We start from the raw sequence: 18962 nt of genomic DNA, 5'->3' as shown, positions 1-18962 counted from the left end.
TATAGTTTCAAAAAATCTGGACTTAAGAGTAGCATTCTTCACCATCCAGTACCTTGAGATCTTGTATAATGTTCCCCCATTTTAGCTGCAGTGGTCTTACTTTTATTGTGTGTGTGGTGGTGGCCGATCGCTAAGATCATTTTGCTTAGGGCTGTGAAATTTGCCTTCAAGCCCCAAATTGAATTCAATCCACGGCTTTCAGCAGGAGCTATGGGCTCGTATGTACATCTCTTTCCCAGGTATGTCCGCACTTATTGATGCTGAGAGTGGTCATTTATCACGGACAATACAGAACCAAAAAGAGTTTGTTATTAAGTTTCTTGCTCCCATGCGATTTGTCTCAGAGCTTAAGACATGACATTTTGTTCCTTAGCCACTTTTATCTGCATATTTCCACACCTGCCTCCTTCTACCCCTTCACTTCAGGAGGTTTTTTGAGAAAAGGTGGTTATGTTGGTTGCAATGCTTGAAAGGTTGCTTTTGTTACTGTGCACGGGTTTGGCAAAAATCTACCTCAGGGTGACCTACATGAGGGTAGAGATAGGGATGGGGATGGGCTGACAAGCTCTTCCTGACTGTGAAGTGAGACAGGAAAATACATCACCGGGGAGGGGGGTTCATCCTTTGTCTCTTTGTCTTTTCCACAAAAGGAGATTTTTGTGGAAACACGAGGTGAGGCCAGTCCTAACATCTTAGGGTTCTGGGATATCTGGGAGGTCTATCACAGTCTATCCATAGGAAGGAATATTATGTAGTCCTTAAAATGGTGTTTTTGCAGATGATTTAATGATACAGAATAAAAGCTCTTACTGTAATATAAAGTAGGGAAAAAAGAGCACATAAAATTGCATATGTAGCCTGATCTCGGCCCATCTCCCTCCCTCCCACCACCACTCCCCTCCCTCCCACCACCACCCCCCTCCCTCCCACCACCACCCCCCTCCCCCGCAAAAAAAAAAAAGACTGGAAGGAAAGGCACCAAATGCACCAAAAACTATCAACTTTCTATCTCATGTTGGTGGGGCTACAAATAATTTTTGTTTTCTTATTTCTGCTTTTCTGAATTTTCCAAATTTCTTACAATGCATATGTATATTTCAATCAGAAAAAAAAGCAGATATTTTTAAAAGCCCTTCAGAGACAGGGGCTCCACTGACTTCCTTGATCCCTATTCTAGTTGAGTCTCTTTCCAACCCTCCCCCAACCCCACTAGGAAGAAAGCCTTTCTCATTAAAGCTCCCCTACAGCCTTCCTTCACCCTCATCTCTTCAGAGAAGTGTCTTAAGGAAATATCAAAGGGTGTGTGTGTGTGTGTGTGTGTGTGTGTGTGTGTGTGTGTGTGTGTCTGATTGTGTGAGTGAAAGAGAAAGACAGAGTAATCATTATATCAGGAAGGAAGAAACCCACCATAGAAATGCAAAGCAGAGCAGTTGAAGAGAAAGGCTAGAGTGAACTACAGAGGAGTCCCATCTTGACAAGAGTAACAATGAGGAATTAAAATCCCACCACGGAAACTGTCAGAGGGCAAGGGATGAAGGGAGAACTGAACAATAGAGAGGGTCTATCCAGAGGGGAAAGGACTCACCCTTTACCCTTCCCTGGCCCCCTTTCTTCTTCCTTAGCTCCAACCACATAGGACTAACAGTAAGACGTCTTGGGAGTAGAAGGAGGATACCACAAACTAGGGAGGGCCTGGGAAGTCCAGACAGAGAGAAAGGACCAAATAGCTGGAGTCAGAGAAGGAGCTGGGGCTGCTGCAGGACCTTAGATGGAGGTCATCTGACCCACTGGGAACACGTAGAGCACAGATGTCAAAGCCAGAGCACAGCCCCCTGTTTTGCAGAAGAACCTGATGCCCAGAAGGAAGATGTGACTATTACTAGAGTCTTAGGACAAGAGGCCTAAGCAGATGTGCACGCCCTGCTAAGAGCATCGCAGGTTGGACGGGCTTCTCCACCAGGGGCAGCATCGCTCACCCCCAACTCCCAACCCACGTGGGTGTTTGAACATGGTGGAGGGGTGGGGGAGCAGGCAGCATATCTTATTGTCAAAAATGACTGGCGCTTAGCGCATGAAGAGGAAACATCCTTCTTTGCCTGGGGTAGACTCAGGAAGGCGCCTGCCCAAAATGCCAATGTTGCCCCATATCGAGAAACAGCGGGAGATTTAGACTGACATGGAAAAGGGGGCCCAATATCTGTGCATCTCTCTTGCAGTTCCTTGAGGTTTACCTTTAGCGCTCTTTGCTCCTTTTTCTTTCCTCTGGCAAGGCTGAGAAAGGCTGGTGGATAACCATGCCAGGTGAGACCGGGCTGCCTTTTTAAAGGGCACTTAGAAATGCAGCTGATTCAATACAGTGGTTTGAGGAATATGGGAACCCCACATCCCCATGATAAGCAGAAAGAGGAGGCTCCCCACTTTGCTTCTGTGAGGGCCCCAAACCTAGCCCTGGGTCTTTTCCTAATAAAGGAGGCTCTAGTGCTGGCCTGACACTAGACCTCTGGGACTGGGGGTTATAAGAAGCCTGCGAACTGGCCTGGGTGGCAGTCAGCCTGATGCTCCCACTGCAGGGAGGCTGGGAGCCGCTTCCATTCTCCCATTTCCTTTGTCAGACTCTAATTAAGGGACCTGCACACAGTAGGCTTGAGGTGCCAGCTGAGTGACCCATGTGCACAGGCCCCCGTGAGGCACGTGGAGAGGCAGCTTCGCTGCTGCCTGGGGGATCTACCTTTTTAGGGAAGGTGTGCAAGAGGTGGGGACAGGTGGGAGGGGGTAGAGCAGACAGCTGTGCTGGAGGGCACAAGACGGCTGTTTTTCTTGATACCGAGGCCAGAGGTTGCCCACCACTGAGCATCTCTCTGTGTAGAACAATTTGGTCAGAACTACCAAGAACGGGACAGGCAAACTCATGGCCTTTGACCCTCTATCAGTGGATTAGGAAGCTGGGCCACTCCCCCTACTGTCCCCTCTCCCCTCGTAAGTGACTCATGAGTGCCAGGTCCTGTGCTGGACACTTTGGTTGGCTTACTTCATCTCATCTTCATGGTTACCTCTGAGATGGGTGCTATCAGCCATTTGTGGGAGAGAACACTGAGCCTGGAGGAAGTGACCACACACAGCGACAATGTCAGGGTTCACGCCCAGAGCTGCCCAATGCTTGAGCTCTTTCTCTTGAGCCCTGTCAGGGCAGCAGGTTGCTGCCGCAGCCAGGAGCCTGGGCTCTAGAACCAGGCTGCCTGCGTTCAAATCCTGCTTCTCCATTTGTTAGCTCTGTGACCCTGAGGCATCAGTTTCCCCATCTGAAAAATGGGCTAATAACAGTTCCTACCTCATAAGGTTATTGACGGGACTATATCATTGAATACTATAAAGCACTTAGAACACTGCCCGGCACATCGTGGGTGCTGCGTGACTATTAGCTGTTAATACAGCGCCCACTGTCCATTAGTGAGCCCAGCCTTCCATATCCAGTCTTCAATAGTGAGAGGCCTTCACAGTTAGATGTCAGGGGTGAAGAGGTCTTTGTAGCCCTGTGCCAGACCCCAGGAGAGATCCCAAGGAAGGAAAAGACACAGCCCCAGCCCTCAGGGGGCTTTCAGGAAAATGAAAGACCCTGGACATGCATGTCAGCATACACACACACACACACACACACACACACACACACACACACACACACACACACACACACACACACACACACACACACACACACAGGCTGTTTGGCGTTCTTAACTGACACGGCATCCAGGTGGAGGTGCACTGTGAGTTAGGGGGCAGAGGGATGACAGGCTAGGACTCGGCAGAGAGAGTGAGATGGCAAACCCCACAGCCCAGAGCTGTGGAGAGCCCAGTCTGGGACACTGGGGCCCCGATGGCTGTTGTCCAAGGCCCCTGCCTTCCTGATCGGCACAGGTCCCACCACCTGCCACCCCCAAGTGGAGACGACCAGCTCAGATCAGGGGCCCGGGGCCCGACCTGGCCCAGGGCATCCATGCCAAGGCCTGTGGCCCAACCCCCAGGCTGTGGCCTCTCCTGCCAGGTCCTTCTGGGACGCCCCCTTTACCCAGCCCTGCCTCCCCTTTGTCCAGACCTGCAGAAACCCACTTGGAACCAAGGGCAAAGTCCTAACAGCCTGTAGTCTCTGATTAGTAGCCTTCAGCATGGAAGTGGACCCTGGTAACGGGCCTGGATGCACCAGGAAGCAGAGTCCTAGGGAAAGAAGAAATCCCTGGGAGCCGCCTCCCTGGGAAGCGATCCCCCCTCTTTCCAGAATGTGCAGTGAACAGGGCTCCCCAAAGCTTCTGTGACACAAGCGTCTGAAGGAGAGAAGTTAGACGCTAGCACCGGAGTCCGCTAAAAGCCCGTCAGAGAGCAGAGGTAATTTACGAGGAGGATGCTGTAGCAATGCAGGCAGAGCAAAGGAAGCAGAGGGAGTGCAACCCGGACACATACATATCAAAAACAGAAGCGTGGGTTCCTGCCTCTGCACGTCCCCAGACATATAATATTACAGATCACAGCTTGCATGGAACTCGCATATTCCTGCAGCTCGGATATGATACAGTGAATGCATTGTGACAGTAGCTGAGTGGATTCTATGTGCTGAACAGATGTCTTCTAGCAGACGAGGTTTCTGTGACTGTATCACATTGTGCTTTCATCAATTATACATCACTCCTCATTACAGAGGCAGGCGCTCATGACAGTGTGCAGCGGCTAGGTGAGAAACCCGGCCAGATTGAGAAGTGAAGGGCATACTTTGGGGGAGCTGGGATGCCCACTGGGTCCTGGGGTGCTGGAACCACCTCTTCTCCCCAAAGACCCCACATCACTCCTCCTCCCTGCTACCTCCTTCTAGTTCTTAATACCCACTTTCCTATTACTAGCTGAGCTAGGGTCATTTTTTTCCCCATTCGAAAAATAATTATTATAAAATATTTCAAATTGTGTAAAATAATGAATTTTATATACCCCTCAGCCCATCAATCAGATTCAACAACTGTTGAGACTTGTCCACGTTGGCTTCTTGTCTCTCCCTGAGGTCAAGTGTTCAAGTGTTTGAAAATTAATCCCAGGCCTCCTGTGATTTCACCTCTAGACAACTCCGTGTGAATCTTTAAAGGAAATATGGCTGTTTCCCATAGAACCGTACGGTCATTATCACTGCTTATAAAATCAACAATATTTCCTTGTCCTCATGAAGTAGTCAGGCTGCATTTGAGGGTCTTTGGGGTTTATGGCCACGTGTCTCATAGCCATTGCTCTGGGACCCTCCCTCCCGCCCGCCCCCGCCACTGCACTCTCCCATTAGAGTTTGACCTTTCTGTGGCGGCTCTTAGCCCCCTGATCCCCAGACCCCATCGAGAACTCAGGTAATATTCTGTCCTCAGCCTCATGCCCCTCCTCAAGGCTACGGCAGGGTCACAGGTCTGAAGAGGACGTACTGCAGACCCCTGGCAGGGTGTCTGTGGGAGGAACGATCCTTCCTTGCAGGTGTTGGGGGCGGGGCAGTCAGTTATGACAAGAACAGCTGAGACATGCCAGGCTGCTGCTTTGAGGTGTAAGCCAGTGCTTCCCAAAGTGTGGTGCGCGTGCCCTCATGGTACACCAGGCGATTCTATGGGGTGCACAGACAAGCATAAAAGAAAGAAGTTATGTATTCTTCCTAATCTTCATTTCGAAAAACTTACAACCACACATCAAGCCCATCGTTTTGTAGGTATCGTTACTGTAGATGAGGCCAGCCAAAATATTTGGTGATTTTAAGGTTGATTTTGAGAAGAATATTAAATAAATACTAATACAGAGGTATTTGGATAAGGCAAAAAAATTCCTAGTGGGACCCAATCCCTCAAGTCTAGGAGCCCTGGTGCAGTGGAAGGAGGAGGAGGTTTGAACCAAGGTCATTTGAATTTCAGTCCAAGCTCTGTTAATTGCCAGCCAGTAATCAAATCACTTCACCTCTCAGGGTCTCACCCTTTCACCTGTACAGTGGGGCTATGCCTGTCTGCCTTGTTGATGTCAAACTCAAAGAGGGCAATAAAGTGTTTTTAAGCAGGGAAACCCTCTACAAAGACAAGTTTTAAAGCTATGCTAAGAACTGCTCTGTTTTCAGCCTTCTGTACCTCATGTCACTTACCTGCTCCCAGGGGTCTATGCAACTCAAAACCTGGACCCATCCACTCTGATCAGCTCTAAGTGCTGCAGGTCGTTAAGCCTGGCCATTGTAATAAGCATCGATTATCATTAGCAACGTTATTATATTTACCTAAGATCCCTGGTGCATACGAAAATGCAGAGAGCTCTCACCCATCTTCTGCTTTACAAGAACGATTTGCCGTGTCTAAAAACCATTTCTAGAATTAATTTGCCTACTGCAAACAATTTATATTAATGAAAACACATTGAGTGGGGGGAGGTTGGCGGGGGGCGGGTGTTCTGCCTGCAGAATATGTTTGCTTTGTTCACCTAGAATAAAAAGATTTTGAGTGCATGTTTGTTTTGAATAAATGAATAGCTGGGTGACAGGAGGAAGGTCTGCCCATGCATCTGATCCAACGTGGTCTAGCAGTCCTCTCCAAGACGGATGGGGACGTGGGCAGGTGGCAGTGCTGATCGCTTGCATTTTAATAGGCAGTGATGTCTGTCATCTGCTTCTCTATATTTACAGACCCCCTTCTCAGGCTTGTATTTGATCGTGGTGGAGGAGGGAGGCGGCCACCCCCTTCCCCAGTCTCATCCGAGGTTTGGAATAAGCCAAAGTGGGGGCCTCTGAGTCCGCGACCCCGACTCACCCTGCAAGAGTCTCCCAAAACCATGCCTTGTTCTTTGCAGCAGCCGCTCTCCCCCGGTGTGTGCTTATTTTATTTATTTGGGTCGATGAGGCTCATTTTCCTCTCTGCAGATGGCAGCAGGGTTCCCTGATCCTGCATTATGTTCCCCGATTGTCAGAGGGGGAGGGAGATGGGAGGAGGAAGAAGAGGAGAAGGATCCAGTGAGGTGGGGTGGCTGTGAGGATGGGGACACGAACCCCAAGCCAACCTTGCCCACCCGCTTCCCATCCTGGGCGTTTATGTCCACGTTTGGACCTCAGCCTGCCCCACCCCCTACCCCGCCCCACTGGATCCTTCTGTTTGGATACAAGCAACTCAAATGTTTAGTGATTGACAGTCCCTTGACGACAAGGTACTTCAGAGATCTCCCCAGCAGCCCGGCCGAGGCTGTGGGGTGTGAAGGCTCTGGCTCTGCCTTGCCAGCATCCAGGGCGCATGTGTGTTTGCATAATAACCTACAAAACGCTTCATGTCCCTCGATGCGCCCACTCAGGGGCCTCCGAGGGAGGAGGGCTTTGTCAACACGGCTTTGTGTGGGAGCTGCAGCCCGTGTTAGCCTGGATTAGTTTGCCCCTGCAGGTTGCACAGGCTACCTAAGGCCAGACAGGAAACCAGAATGGGTCCTTCAGTTACCAAGGGGGCACTTGGTCCTCAGCGAGCGGACCCCTCTGTGTGGCACCAGCACATGACGCCCCCCGAGAGGACAGCCTCAGGGGTGGTTAAGAGCCCAGACCCTGGTGCCAGACTGCCTGGGTCACTTCCCGGATCTGCCACCTTCTAGCTATGTCACCTTAGTGCCTCAGCTTCTTCCGTCTTGAAATGGGAGTGACAATGGGACCCAGCCCAGAGGGTTTTCATGGGATTAAATGAATTCATGTCACCAACGTGCTTAGAATGGCGCCAGCCACGTTAAAGTGCAATGTCAGTGTTTGTGAAATAACTACAAGGTACTGTTTTCCCCCCAGTGGTGGTGGGTTACAATGAGGTTTAGAATGATGGTGTCACCAAGTCCCAGGATATCAGACCTCGAGATCTGAATCCTGGATAGAGAAGGGCAGGGACTCCTTCGGGACCACAGGGCTCCTGCGGGCACAGGAAGACTTAGCTCAACCCTCCCACTTCTCCCCACCCCAAGGAGGGAGCCCTCTGAAAAGCCCCGTCAGTGCGGGCTTACTCTGCCTCTGACTCTTTTTTTTTTTTTTTTAAGTCACATTTTCCTTCCCTTTCATTCTCCACTCCCAGAAGAGTAACCACTCCGAACCTGCCCCCTGCTCCGTGACGCGTCATCTCTGTGACGGCTCTGCAAGGCAGCCAGGGGTCCAGGCTGCAGAGGAACCTGGAGAACGCTGGTCTGACTCAGCTCTGACAGGCAGCTCCTCCATCTGGGATCCCAGGCTCCCTGGAGGAGACGGGGGCGGGGGTGACAGGGAGATGTCATCAATACTCAAAGCCTGGACCAGGATGACGGCACTCACTGGCATCCCTCAGACCTGCAGTGGGGCTGGGGAGCAGAGCAGGGGCTGGGGAGCAGAGCAGGTGCTGGGAGGCAGAGCCCAGGGCCACAGAGAAGCGAGGTGGCAGGGTGAGGGGAGCGTGATGCGGAGGTTGAGAGGAGCACAGAGCTGGGTGTCAAGAGCCTGCCTCGCAGGAACCCTGGCTCCGGCCTCTTCTAACTGGTTGACTTTGAGCAAGTTACTAACCTCCTTTCACTCGCAATTCCTTCAGCTATTAGATAGAGATAATAAGAGCGTCTGCATCACAGGTTTTTTTTTTTTTTTTTTTTTGCGGTACGCGGACCCCTCACCACTGTGGCCTCTACCATTGCGGAGCACAGGCTCCGGACGCGCAGGCTCAGCGGCCATGGCTCACGGGCCCAGCCGCTCCGCGGCATGTGGGATCCTCCCAGACCGGGGCACGAACCCGTGTCCCCTGCATCGGCAGGCGGACTCTCAACCACTGCGCCACCAGGGAAGCCCCATCACAGGTGTTTTTGAGAGAATTAGATGAGATGATGCTTGTAGCACTGATTCATTGCCCAGCATGTCAGCTATTTCAGTTACCCAGATGAGTAGGGCAGTCGTGACAAGTCTTGGCCTCAGAAGGCATCCCCGGGGATAGCAGCGATAGGAATGACCCCTGGCAAAAGTTGAGTGGCTGCCACAGCATGTGGCCACCTGCCTAAAGAGCTCATCCAGAAAAGGGCCAACTTGGCTATGTGTCTGTCCTGGAGGATAGGATCAGATGGGGCTGTAGGAGGCTGTTGGGTAGCACCCCACGGGGCCTTACCTTGTGGACATCACTGTGCTCCAGAAAGCTCAGCTGGGCCTTGGCGCTGGGCATTCTTTATCCCCAAAAGCTAAGGTGCCAAATGCCTTCCCCAGATCACTGAAACCCTGGGAGATGACAACCTGGGTCTGGAAAATGTTTCCTCCTCCAGGAACCGGCCCCGGGCAATGTCCTTCAGCAGATAAGAAAGCTGTTGTAGAGCTTCCCTGGTGGCGCAGTGGTTGAGAGTCTGCCTGCCGATGCGGAGGACGTGGGTTCGTGCCCTGGTCCGGGAGGATCCCACGTGCCGCGGAGCGGCAGGGCCCGTGAGCCATGGCCGCTGAGCCTGCACGTCCGGAGCCTGTGCTCCGCAACGGGAGAGGCCACGGCAGTGAGAGGCCCGCGTACCAGGAAAAAAAAAAAAAAGAAAGCTGTTGTATTGCCCAGCTCGTGGAAGGGCTGGGTCCTGAAGCCTCCTCCCTGCCCTTAGAAGCCCATCACAGAAGCATGGGCAGATGTGACCAGCTGGAAAGAGGGAGGGAGAGAAGGCTGCCTCTCTGGAGAGTTCTGTCCGGCTCCCCAGACCCAAGGAGGTTTCCGAGAGACCTTCACTCTGTTCTCTTGGTTGAGCTTGTTGGGCCCCTCCCATCCAGCATTTCCCCTCTGACAAAGAGGAGAAGTGAGGCCAGAGACTGGGGAGCTGGAAGGAGCAGGCAGGCGTCAAGGGTGAGTCCCTCCGTAGTTGCCAGTACACCCCAGGACAAGGCGGAGGAGAGAAGCGGGAAGGGCTGTTGAGATGGTACACTGGAGGGAGTTCAGGCTACCCTATGCCGTCAGCCCCCTCCCCAGCACCACTGAAACACCAGCCTGTGCTTTAGGTAGGGGAGAGGGCAGGGTTCAATCCAATGCTGCTATGGACTCCTTGATCTCCTGAAAAGGTCCCAGATTTGGATTTTGTGTCTCATGGCAAGCTTGGGTCTGCCCAAAGAGACCAGCAGGTTGCGTAATTGGAGCATAGGTAATAGGGTGTCTGGGAAGAGAACACTGGAAAGAGAGGGTGTCTTTGCCATGGCTGACTTGGGGGAAGGAGGATGGGTGGGATGCCCTGTTAGCCCAAGGTGAGCTTTACCAGAAATGGTACCCCACTTTAGGGAGGTCATAGGGCAGGCTGCCCTTAAACCTAGGGGTGGGAAGTTACAGACAAAAGTTGGTCTCCCCACTGGGATGTTGCAAGGAGGTAGGGGTCCTCCCCCACCCAGATGACTACCTTGTGGGGTCACAATGGAGGGCTCTGAAGGAATGGTTGTTTCCTATACCTTGGAGGTGGGGTCCCCAGCCTCTCCATCCATCCTCCCATAGAGCACAGATCATGCTCTAATTTTCACAGGTGGAGGAAGGGGTAAGATGGGTAGCAGGGAGCTGCAGTGTGCAGAAAACAGAGCCCCAGGCCCAGAGTCAAGAGACCTGCATTCTGATCCCACCTCTGCCACCAATTGTGTCCCTTGGGGATGTCCCTTCCGTTCCCTAGTTTCTATAAAAGGAGGACGTTGGTCCAGTTGGCTCTTAGGTCCCTCCTCCCAGATTCTAAGCTTCTAGAAGTGACCAGTCACACCAAGGGCATTCATGCCTTTATCGGCAAACACTTACTGAGAGCTTCTCGTGCTCCAGGCGTGATGCTGGACACTCAGGACACTTGGATGAATCAGAGACCGTCCAGCCCTCAGGGTGCTCGGGGTATAATCAGTGAAGGTCCGTGGTATAATCACAAATTCTATGAGAACATGGAAAGGTGTGATTCATTCTGACAGGAAATTGGCCAAGAAGGTTTCACAGAGGAAGTGACATTTCAACTCAGCCTCCAGGAATGAGGCGGTCGGGGGGGTGGTGCCCTGCCCTGGCAACTCACATTCCCTGAGCTCCCCGACAAAGGCACCAGTTTTGCCTCCAGTCTTGTCCTGCTGCCACCTCCCACATGTCACAACTCAGTGTAGATCAACAGGGGATACTATTAGAAGTCAGCTGTGTGACCCCAGAGTCCCCATGACATCCCTGAAATACCAGCACAGCTCTGTTTATGCACTCGTACAGATATATTTGTAGAAACCATGAAACCGCTCACTTAAGACAACAGATAACCCCCAAATCAACTCCATTTGATTTGAAATGCACTTTTGGGGGTAGAAAATATGAATTCCTAATTCCGTTTTGCTGAGCATCAGAATGAGATGAGTCAATGGAAACACTAAATGACTGAAGAGAGGAAGCCCAGAAAAATCCCGGGATAGAATATTGATCTGGACGGAATCATCAAGATGAGACAGTAGCACATAGTCGGGCCATCCATTACTAACTCATAATCTTTGCTCTGGCTCCATGTCACATTATAATAACAAGGGCTAACATTTACTTCAGACCTGCCGCGTGCCTCATCCTCCCAACAACTCAGTGAGGTAGGTCCTGCTGTTAAACCACTTTACAGATGAGGAGACCGAGTCCCTTGCCCCAAGCCCATGCTCTTTGCCACCGTGTTGCATTTGGAAGTGCCACGTCCTCTCTGTTCAAATTTAATAATCAACACTCAAAGCTATTCAAAACCAGCTCACGCGGCCACACACTGGGGGTGAGGCACACGTCTGATTTTTCCTGACTCAGAACACAGGACAAATAGTGGAGCTGCCAGACACCACCCAGGCCCTGAGAACTTTGCTCTGAGGACCCTGAGGACAGAAACGATCTAGTTTCACCCTAAGCAAGTCTCATTGATTCCGCCTGGCGTCCAAGGGGTGCTCTCTGGATCTGGGCAAATCTGGTCCCAGGCAATTCCTTGATATAGCTCCGATGGCAGACAAATACCTTGCTTCCTAGCTCAGCTTTGGGATTGGTTATTCCTCTTAAACGCCCCGTCTCGGGGTCGAGTCTGCTCCCCCAACACCACCACCACCACACCCCGCCCCCAGAGCTGGTAGGACTCTACCCTGCTGGGGGTGGGAGTCGGGGTGCGGGACAGGTGGTGAATCAGCCCAAGATCCCAGCGTCTGAGTTTCCCATGTGGAAATGGAGCTAGAACAAAGCCGTTGCCCCTGGCCCTCGAGGTTAGAGCCCAGAGTTAGCGATGGGGGAGATGAGGCCAACATGAGTCAGTCATCTGAATGCAAGAGGACAGAAGCTGAAAAGAATTTACATGTGCTTCTATTTTCTTGGTTCCCTGAGGATCCCTTAATGTCGGTGGGGGAGGAGGCAGTGGGGAGTAGAATAATCTCCACAAAGCAGGCTTGGCCCTTGGCCATTTGGAGATGGTCCCCTGCAGGGTACCAGGAAGCCCCCACCCCAACCCCAAAGCATCAGAGCTTCTTTCCTTTGGCTGAAAGCATTGCGCCTGTTAAAATGCAAATTCCTGGAGAAGAGCCATGTCAGACCTTTCCGTCCTTTATATACCACTGTCTGGAGAGGTCCACGATCCATCCATCGTAGGGAATGTGGGTTGGAAAGGACCTCTGAGATCTCTGGGTTCCACCCCCTCCCATGTTGTGCAGAGGGCTTGCCGGGTCACATGGCAGTGGGGTGGGGGGCTGGGCCTATGCTGTCAGATGCTCCCTGAAGGGCTCACGGGCTAATGCGGGGAAGGCAGACCTGCACGTGGAAAGGGGTGACGAGCAACGCAAGGCAGAGGGTAATGGCGCTTATGACAGGGGTTAAGGGAGAGAGCGGTATGGGCTGACACAATCAGGAAAGTCACCCCAAGGAGATGGCGCTGCAGCTGAGCCTTGAAGGATGGCAGGCGTTCGGATTTAGATGGGCAGGGGATTCACGTGGGGTGAGATGAATCAGGCCATGGGGGCTGAACGAGCAGGCTTACACTTTGGAGAGCATCGCTTAGGTAAAGGGGAGCAGAGGGCTGCTGAGGTGGGAGCAGTGTTTGAGAAGATTTGCCAGGCAGAGGGGTAAGCAGGAGGGATTGGAAGGGGACAGACACAGACGCAGGGAGACTCAGATGTGAGCCGTCTGGTGATGGAAGAGGCACTGATAGGGAAGAAGAAATGAGGGGCAAGGATCCCAAGACTGTCCAGACTTCCCCAGAGCAGTGTGGGGAAGGAAAAGGGCATGGTTTCATGAATCAGAAAACCACCTAGTCACGGGGTGACCATGAGTCACTCACTTCATGTCTCTGGGCCTCAGTGTTCTCATCTATAAAATGGGAATGACAGCAGTGACAATATCCCTGCCTTCTATGCAAAGCTATTGTAAGAATGAAATGAGATCATGATATGAAAGGACTCTGAAAAGGGCCGGGAACATTTTCTGGTCCACTTTCCCCCTCGGACATCAATATTGAAAAGCTCCATACTCACCCCCACCCGCCAGGCTCCGTCACTTTCAACCTTATTCACTTCAAAGCACAAATAGAAAATCTTTCTTTCTAGGACACTGGGATCGACTAACCAGGCTGCTGGCGGCCGGAAGTCGCTAGTCACTAGTTGGGGCTTTCGAGGGCCACCCCGCTGTGCAGGCTCCACCCGGCTGCACTGGGGCCCGAGGGGATCTGCATCCCAGCACAGACGCGGCCCACTGGCCAGGGCAGCAAGCTCAGGCAGTCCCAGAAAGGGAGGGTCCTGGCACTGAGGCTGGGCCCTGTGGCTTCTTTCATCTGCCTCACAGTCTGGTCCTCTCTGGTTTTCACTTGACAGGCTTGAGGGCCCCTCACTCTCCATCCATCCATGAGCAGCTCTCTCCCTTCCTCCCCACATGCTTGCCCAGGCGTCCTTAGGCAAACCATTTAATTTATTTATATTTATGAAACCTCCAACTAGGTCAATGCACTTTCATGCACATCTTAATAATTGTTGATATGGTGGCGGGGAAGAAAAGGATCACGTGGGCTGTGGAAACCGGCTCATGACTCTCTCCACCAGCGAGGTCATCCGGGACCCGGTACAAGGGAAATGCCTCTGTTGGTGTACTAACTGCCGAGTCCGTAGCAACGCTGCCTTCCACAGCCCCCGTCAGCACTTCTCCAAAACACGGAGGAGGGTTTTGTGGTTTCAAACCACATTGCACACCCAGATCCCACTGGACCTGTAAATGGATACGGAGCCCGAAATCAGCAAAGCAGCAGCTGAAATGAAATTAGACACTGAGTCCAAAAGAAAGCAGGCTGTGATTCTCACGGCAAAGGGAACTTAACCTTTCTCTTCTGCAAGTCCAGATGCCCTTCTTGTCCCCTGCACTCACCTCTGTCCTCTCAAAATGCACCTGCTCTTACTTGATCTAGAGACCCGCATCCCATGACTGTGGGGTTTCTGCCTCCATGAGCACGTGGTGTGTCTTAAAGGAAGCTGTAACCTAGGGGTCAGGCATGCGTCTCTAATTCACATACAAGGTGAAGTGAATTTTGAGGAGATAGGAATGAACTCAGGGGACAAGAAGGGCCTCTGGAAAAGAGAGTAGAATCAATTCAAACAATTAACCAAGTTTGCTGTGTTGGTTTCTAGAGAGGCCATACCCTGCGATGCCCAGGGAGGGCAACAGTGATTAAATCCATGGACTTTGAGATCAGAAATCTGAGTTGAAACCCTGGTTCCATGATTCACTAGCTGGGTGACCTTCATCAAGTTAACTAACATTTCTAAGCCTCAATTTCCTCATCAATAAAATGGGGATAATAATAGAGTACCTAATTCAGAATTATCTTTAGGACGAAAAGAGATAACACGTGCACATAAAATTCTCAGTGCATGGACTTTACATGCATTGATCTCAACGCATTATGCTCAGATGCACTGTACTCGGTGAAGGAAGCCAGTCTCGAAAGGCTACCTGCTATGTAATTCCATGTATATGACATTGCAAAAGGGACAAGACTGCAAGGACAGAAAACAGATCAGTGGGGAGAGGGGATGACAACAAAGGACATGAAGGAATTTGGCAGGTGACGGAAACGTTGTGCATCTTGATTATGGTGGTGGTTACAAGACTGTTGGTGTATGTCTAGAGTTTTAGAACGGTACACTAAAAGAGTGAGTCCTACTGAATGTAAATTGTACCTCGATAAACCCGACTCCTCCAAAAAAAAGAGAATTCATTCTTGCAAAATCCTGGAAAACTATACATTCATGGTGAGTAGGCAATATACGGTAATTCTTCTTATGATCGCTCTGGTGGGGCGTCCCTTCGTGCCTTCTTCAAAGGGTCAAAAGGCCGAGTCGGTTGCAATTCTCCTCCAAGGGGGCAACCTTGACTCAGCAAGGGTCCCTTCCAGTCTGTGACAGTTGCTAAAGATTCTCCACCTCCGTGGCTCACCACGGAGTTTTACATTCGAATGACTGCAAGTTTTCTGTTCTGGTTTGAAGACCTTGGCAGGCTGGCAGACCTGGGGCCCCAGCCTCAGAGCTTAATAGCTGCTTTCTCAACTCCCCTTATTGTTCTGTAATCTGTATAATTTTAGGACCCTGTATGGCGCCTTCTCTAAGCTCATGGTTCCCATTAATAATCATGATCGGCACTTACCTAGGTGCTTTTCATTTTCAAAGCCCATTAATTAACACTAATTAATCCACACAGCAGTGCTGGAAGGAAGGGGAGCTATCATTATCCTGGTTGTAAAAAAAAAAAAAAAAAAAAGAGGCAGAGAAGAGGAAGGCTCCAGGTGACTGCAGGTGGCTGCAAAGGGTAGGAAGGGATGAGGAAATCCTAGGCAGAGAATCCTGGTACCCAGGTCCCTGCTCAAGGCTGCAACTCTCAGTGATGATTAAAATGGCCAACATTTATTGAGCAACTACTGTGTGCAAGGCACCCCACAAAGAGCTTTCCAAGCACTTTCTCAGTTCATCATCACAGCAATCCCTTGAGCACCTCTGGCTGTGATTCATTCCTTTTTACAAAAATATTAATGGAGACGTGGAGAGATGAAGTACCTGCCCAAGGTTACACAGTGCACACACAGTCCATACTTAATCTCTCACTGGCCTCACTCTCCCACCTTGCCAGATCACCCATTAGCGCTAAAGTTGACCTCAGGTTCCTCAAAGTGGCACCCAGGTGGGACAGGTGCTGGGGACTTCGCTTCGTTCTCGCCATGTACGAGGAAGGACGGAAAGGAGCTTTGAAGGCAGCCAGCCCAGAAAGTAGAGAACAGAGCTGACGCAGAGGCCCAACTGAGTAGCCGTAGCATCCCAAACCCGGAGCACACTCCTCCCTTCTTCACCTCCAGTTCCTTCCTTAGCTCAGGAGAAGACCATCCGTTCACTGTCTTAACATTTATGGAGCGCAGCACAACCCTGAGCTCCAGAAGCACCTAAAGATGAGTGAGGCCTGTCTCATGGAATTCACTGTATCTCCAAGGAGCAGAGATTTTTTTTTAATTTTTTTCTTTTTATAATTTACTTCTTTGGGTCTTTGTGGCTGCACGCGGGCTTTCTCTAGTTGCGGCAAGTGGGGGCTACTCTTCGTTGCGGTGCTCGGGCTTCTCATTGTGGTGGCTTCTCTTGTTGCGGAGCACGGGCTCTCGGTGTGCGGGCTTCAGTAGTTGTGGCACGTGGGCTCAGTAGTTGTGGCTTGCGAGCTCTAGAGCACAGGCTTAGTAGTTGTGGTGCATGGGCTTAGTTGCTCTGCGGCATGTGGGATCTTCCTGGACCAGAGCTCGAACCCGTGTCCCCTGCATTGGCAGGCGGATTCTTAACCACTGCGTCACCAGGAAAGTCCCAGGAGCAGAGCTTTGATGCCTGAAACATCCAGAAATCTCAATGGCTACAAGAAATGGTGAAACTCTTCCCGATTCCCCTACATTCAAAACCACATTCTTGGGCTCCACAAAACTTGAACACGGAATAACACAATTAATTATTAAATATTCATTTTTTGGATAAAGTTCATTTTTAATTTTTTTTTAACTTTTATACAATTTTTTAAGTTTACTTTCCACTTAGTTATTACACAATATTGGCTGCATTCCTCATGTTGTATACTACATCCTTGAGTGGATCTCACACCCAATAGCTTATACCGCCTACTCTCCCGCCTCTCCCTTGCCCCTCTCCCCCACGCTGGTAATCACTAGTTTGTTCTCTATATCTGTGACTCTGCTTCTCTTTTGTTATATTCACTAGTTTGTTGTATTTTTTAAATATTCTAAATATATCATGTGCCTCTAGAACTGAACAGGAACTTCTGTTTATTCACTTATTTAATAAGTATTTCTGGAGTACCTACAGTGTGCCAGGCTGTGTTCTAGGCTCTAGGAATATAGTGGTAAACAAAACAAATAATGTTCTAGAGATATGCAACAAACAAACAAGAAAAACGTCAGCACAAACTATTAAATATCACACCGTGGTTAATGCTCTGTAGAGAATGGAAATAGAATAAAGAGAGGGTTCTGTGTCCACTATAAAGTGGGTTGTCGGCAAAGGCCTCTCTGGGGAGGTGACATTTAGCTCAGACCTAAAGGACAGGATGGGTCCAGCCGTGTGAAGATCAGGGGCAGAGCTTCCAGACAGAGGGAACAGCGAGTGCAAAGGCCCAAAGTAGAAGTGGTCCTGTACTCAAGAGAGCTGGAGTGGCCATAGTAGTGTGAATAAGGACGAGAGAGCCACAGAGATGGGGTCCAAGAGGTAGGCAGGGAGCAGATTATAGAAAGCTTTAATTAGGGTCATGGTCAGGCGTTTGGATTTTAAGTGCTGTGACAAGCTACTGGAGGAGACGACATTGTTTTTAAAAAGAAGAATGCTTTGGGGACTTCCCTGGTGGTCCAGTGGTTAAGAATACACCTTCCAATGCAGGAGATGCAGGTTCAATCCCTGGTTGGGGAACTAAGCTCCCACATGCCACAGGGCAACTAAGCCTGCGTGCTGCAACTACTGAGCCCGCGCATCCCAACTGGAGAGCCCGCACACCGCAACTACAGAGCCCACGTGCTCTGGAGCCCGTGTGCCACAACTAGAGAGAAGCCCACATGCCGCAACGAAAGATCCCGCAACTGAGACCAGACGCAGCCAAAAATAAATGAATGAATGAATGAATGAATGCTTTCGTTGCTGAGTGGAGAGATTACAAGAGGACAAGAATGGAAGCAGAGAGAACAGTCAACCTGCAGAGCCTGGGAAAGAAATAAAGGAGGCTTAGACCGGGTCATGGCAATATACTTGGAGAGAAGTAGATGGATCTGGGATATATTGGGTTGACCAAAAGTTTGTTTGGGTTTTCTTTTTTTTTTTTCAACATCTTACAGAAAACCCCAAATGAACTTTTTGGCCAACCCAATATTTGGAGATCAAGCCAACAAGACTTACTAATGATTGGATGAGGGCAGAAAGGAAAAAGGATAATGCCTATTTTTTTTAGATTAGCATCTGGATAGATCAGAATGGAGATAGATTAGAATAGATTTATGGCGACTAGGAAGACCAGAAGAAACAGGTTGGAATGCTAGGGTGGAACTAAAGTTTCTGTTGTGGACAGGTAACTTTGAAATGACTGTTAGACATCCAGGTGGAGGTGAAAAGTAAGCAATTCTATGGAAAGACTGGGGCTACAGGTTCAGACCTGGGAAGCCATTGGCATATCGATGGGATTTAAAGCCATGGAAGTAGATGCAAAAACCAAGGGAGAGAGTCTAGATAGAGAAGGGGGTTTAGGACATTGGGGTACACCCCCATTTAGATGTGGAACAGAAGAGAGGAATCGGGAAAGGAGAGTGAGAAGGTGTGGCAATGAGGTAGGGGGGAATCGGGATAGAATGGAGTCATGGAAGCCAAGAGAAATTAAGGGTCTTAGTAAGGAGAGGGTGGTCAAGTGGGTAAATGCCTCTGACGGTACGGATAGAATAAGAAAATCTTCCCTGGCCACATAGTTCCCAAACCTGGCTGT

General features: G+C 50.4%; 1 protein-coding gene and 1 long non-coding RNA gene across 3 annotated transcripts in view; one reads left to right on the top strand and one right to left on the bottom strand.

Moving 5' to 3' along the window:
* Positions 1 to 18962, top strand: part of DSCAML1 (DS cell adhesion molecule like 1) — a 341768-nt gene that overhangs the window by 185520 nt on the left and 137286 nt on the right. The gene's annotated exons all lie outside the window — the stretch shown is intronic.
* On the bottom strand, positions 6822 to 10826 carry LOC138842798 (uncharacterized). Its single transcript, XR_011377676.1, has 3 exons — positions 10749 to 10826; positions 8098 to 8235; positions 6822 to 6929 (listed from the first exon to the last, which is right to left on the bottom strand). It is a non-coding gene; the product is annotated as an uncharacterized lncRNA (long non-coding RNA).

Source organism: Globicephala melas, chromosome 8, assembly GCF_963455315.2.
Source record: "Globicephala melas chromosome 8, mGloMel1.2, whole genome shotgun sequence".
NCBI lineage: Eukaryota > Metazoa > Chordata > Mammalia > Artiodactyla > Delphinidae > Globicephala > Globicephala melas.
The sequence above is the reverse complement of the archived record's forward strand: the minus strand, read 5'-3'. Positions and strand labels throughout refer to the sequence as shown.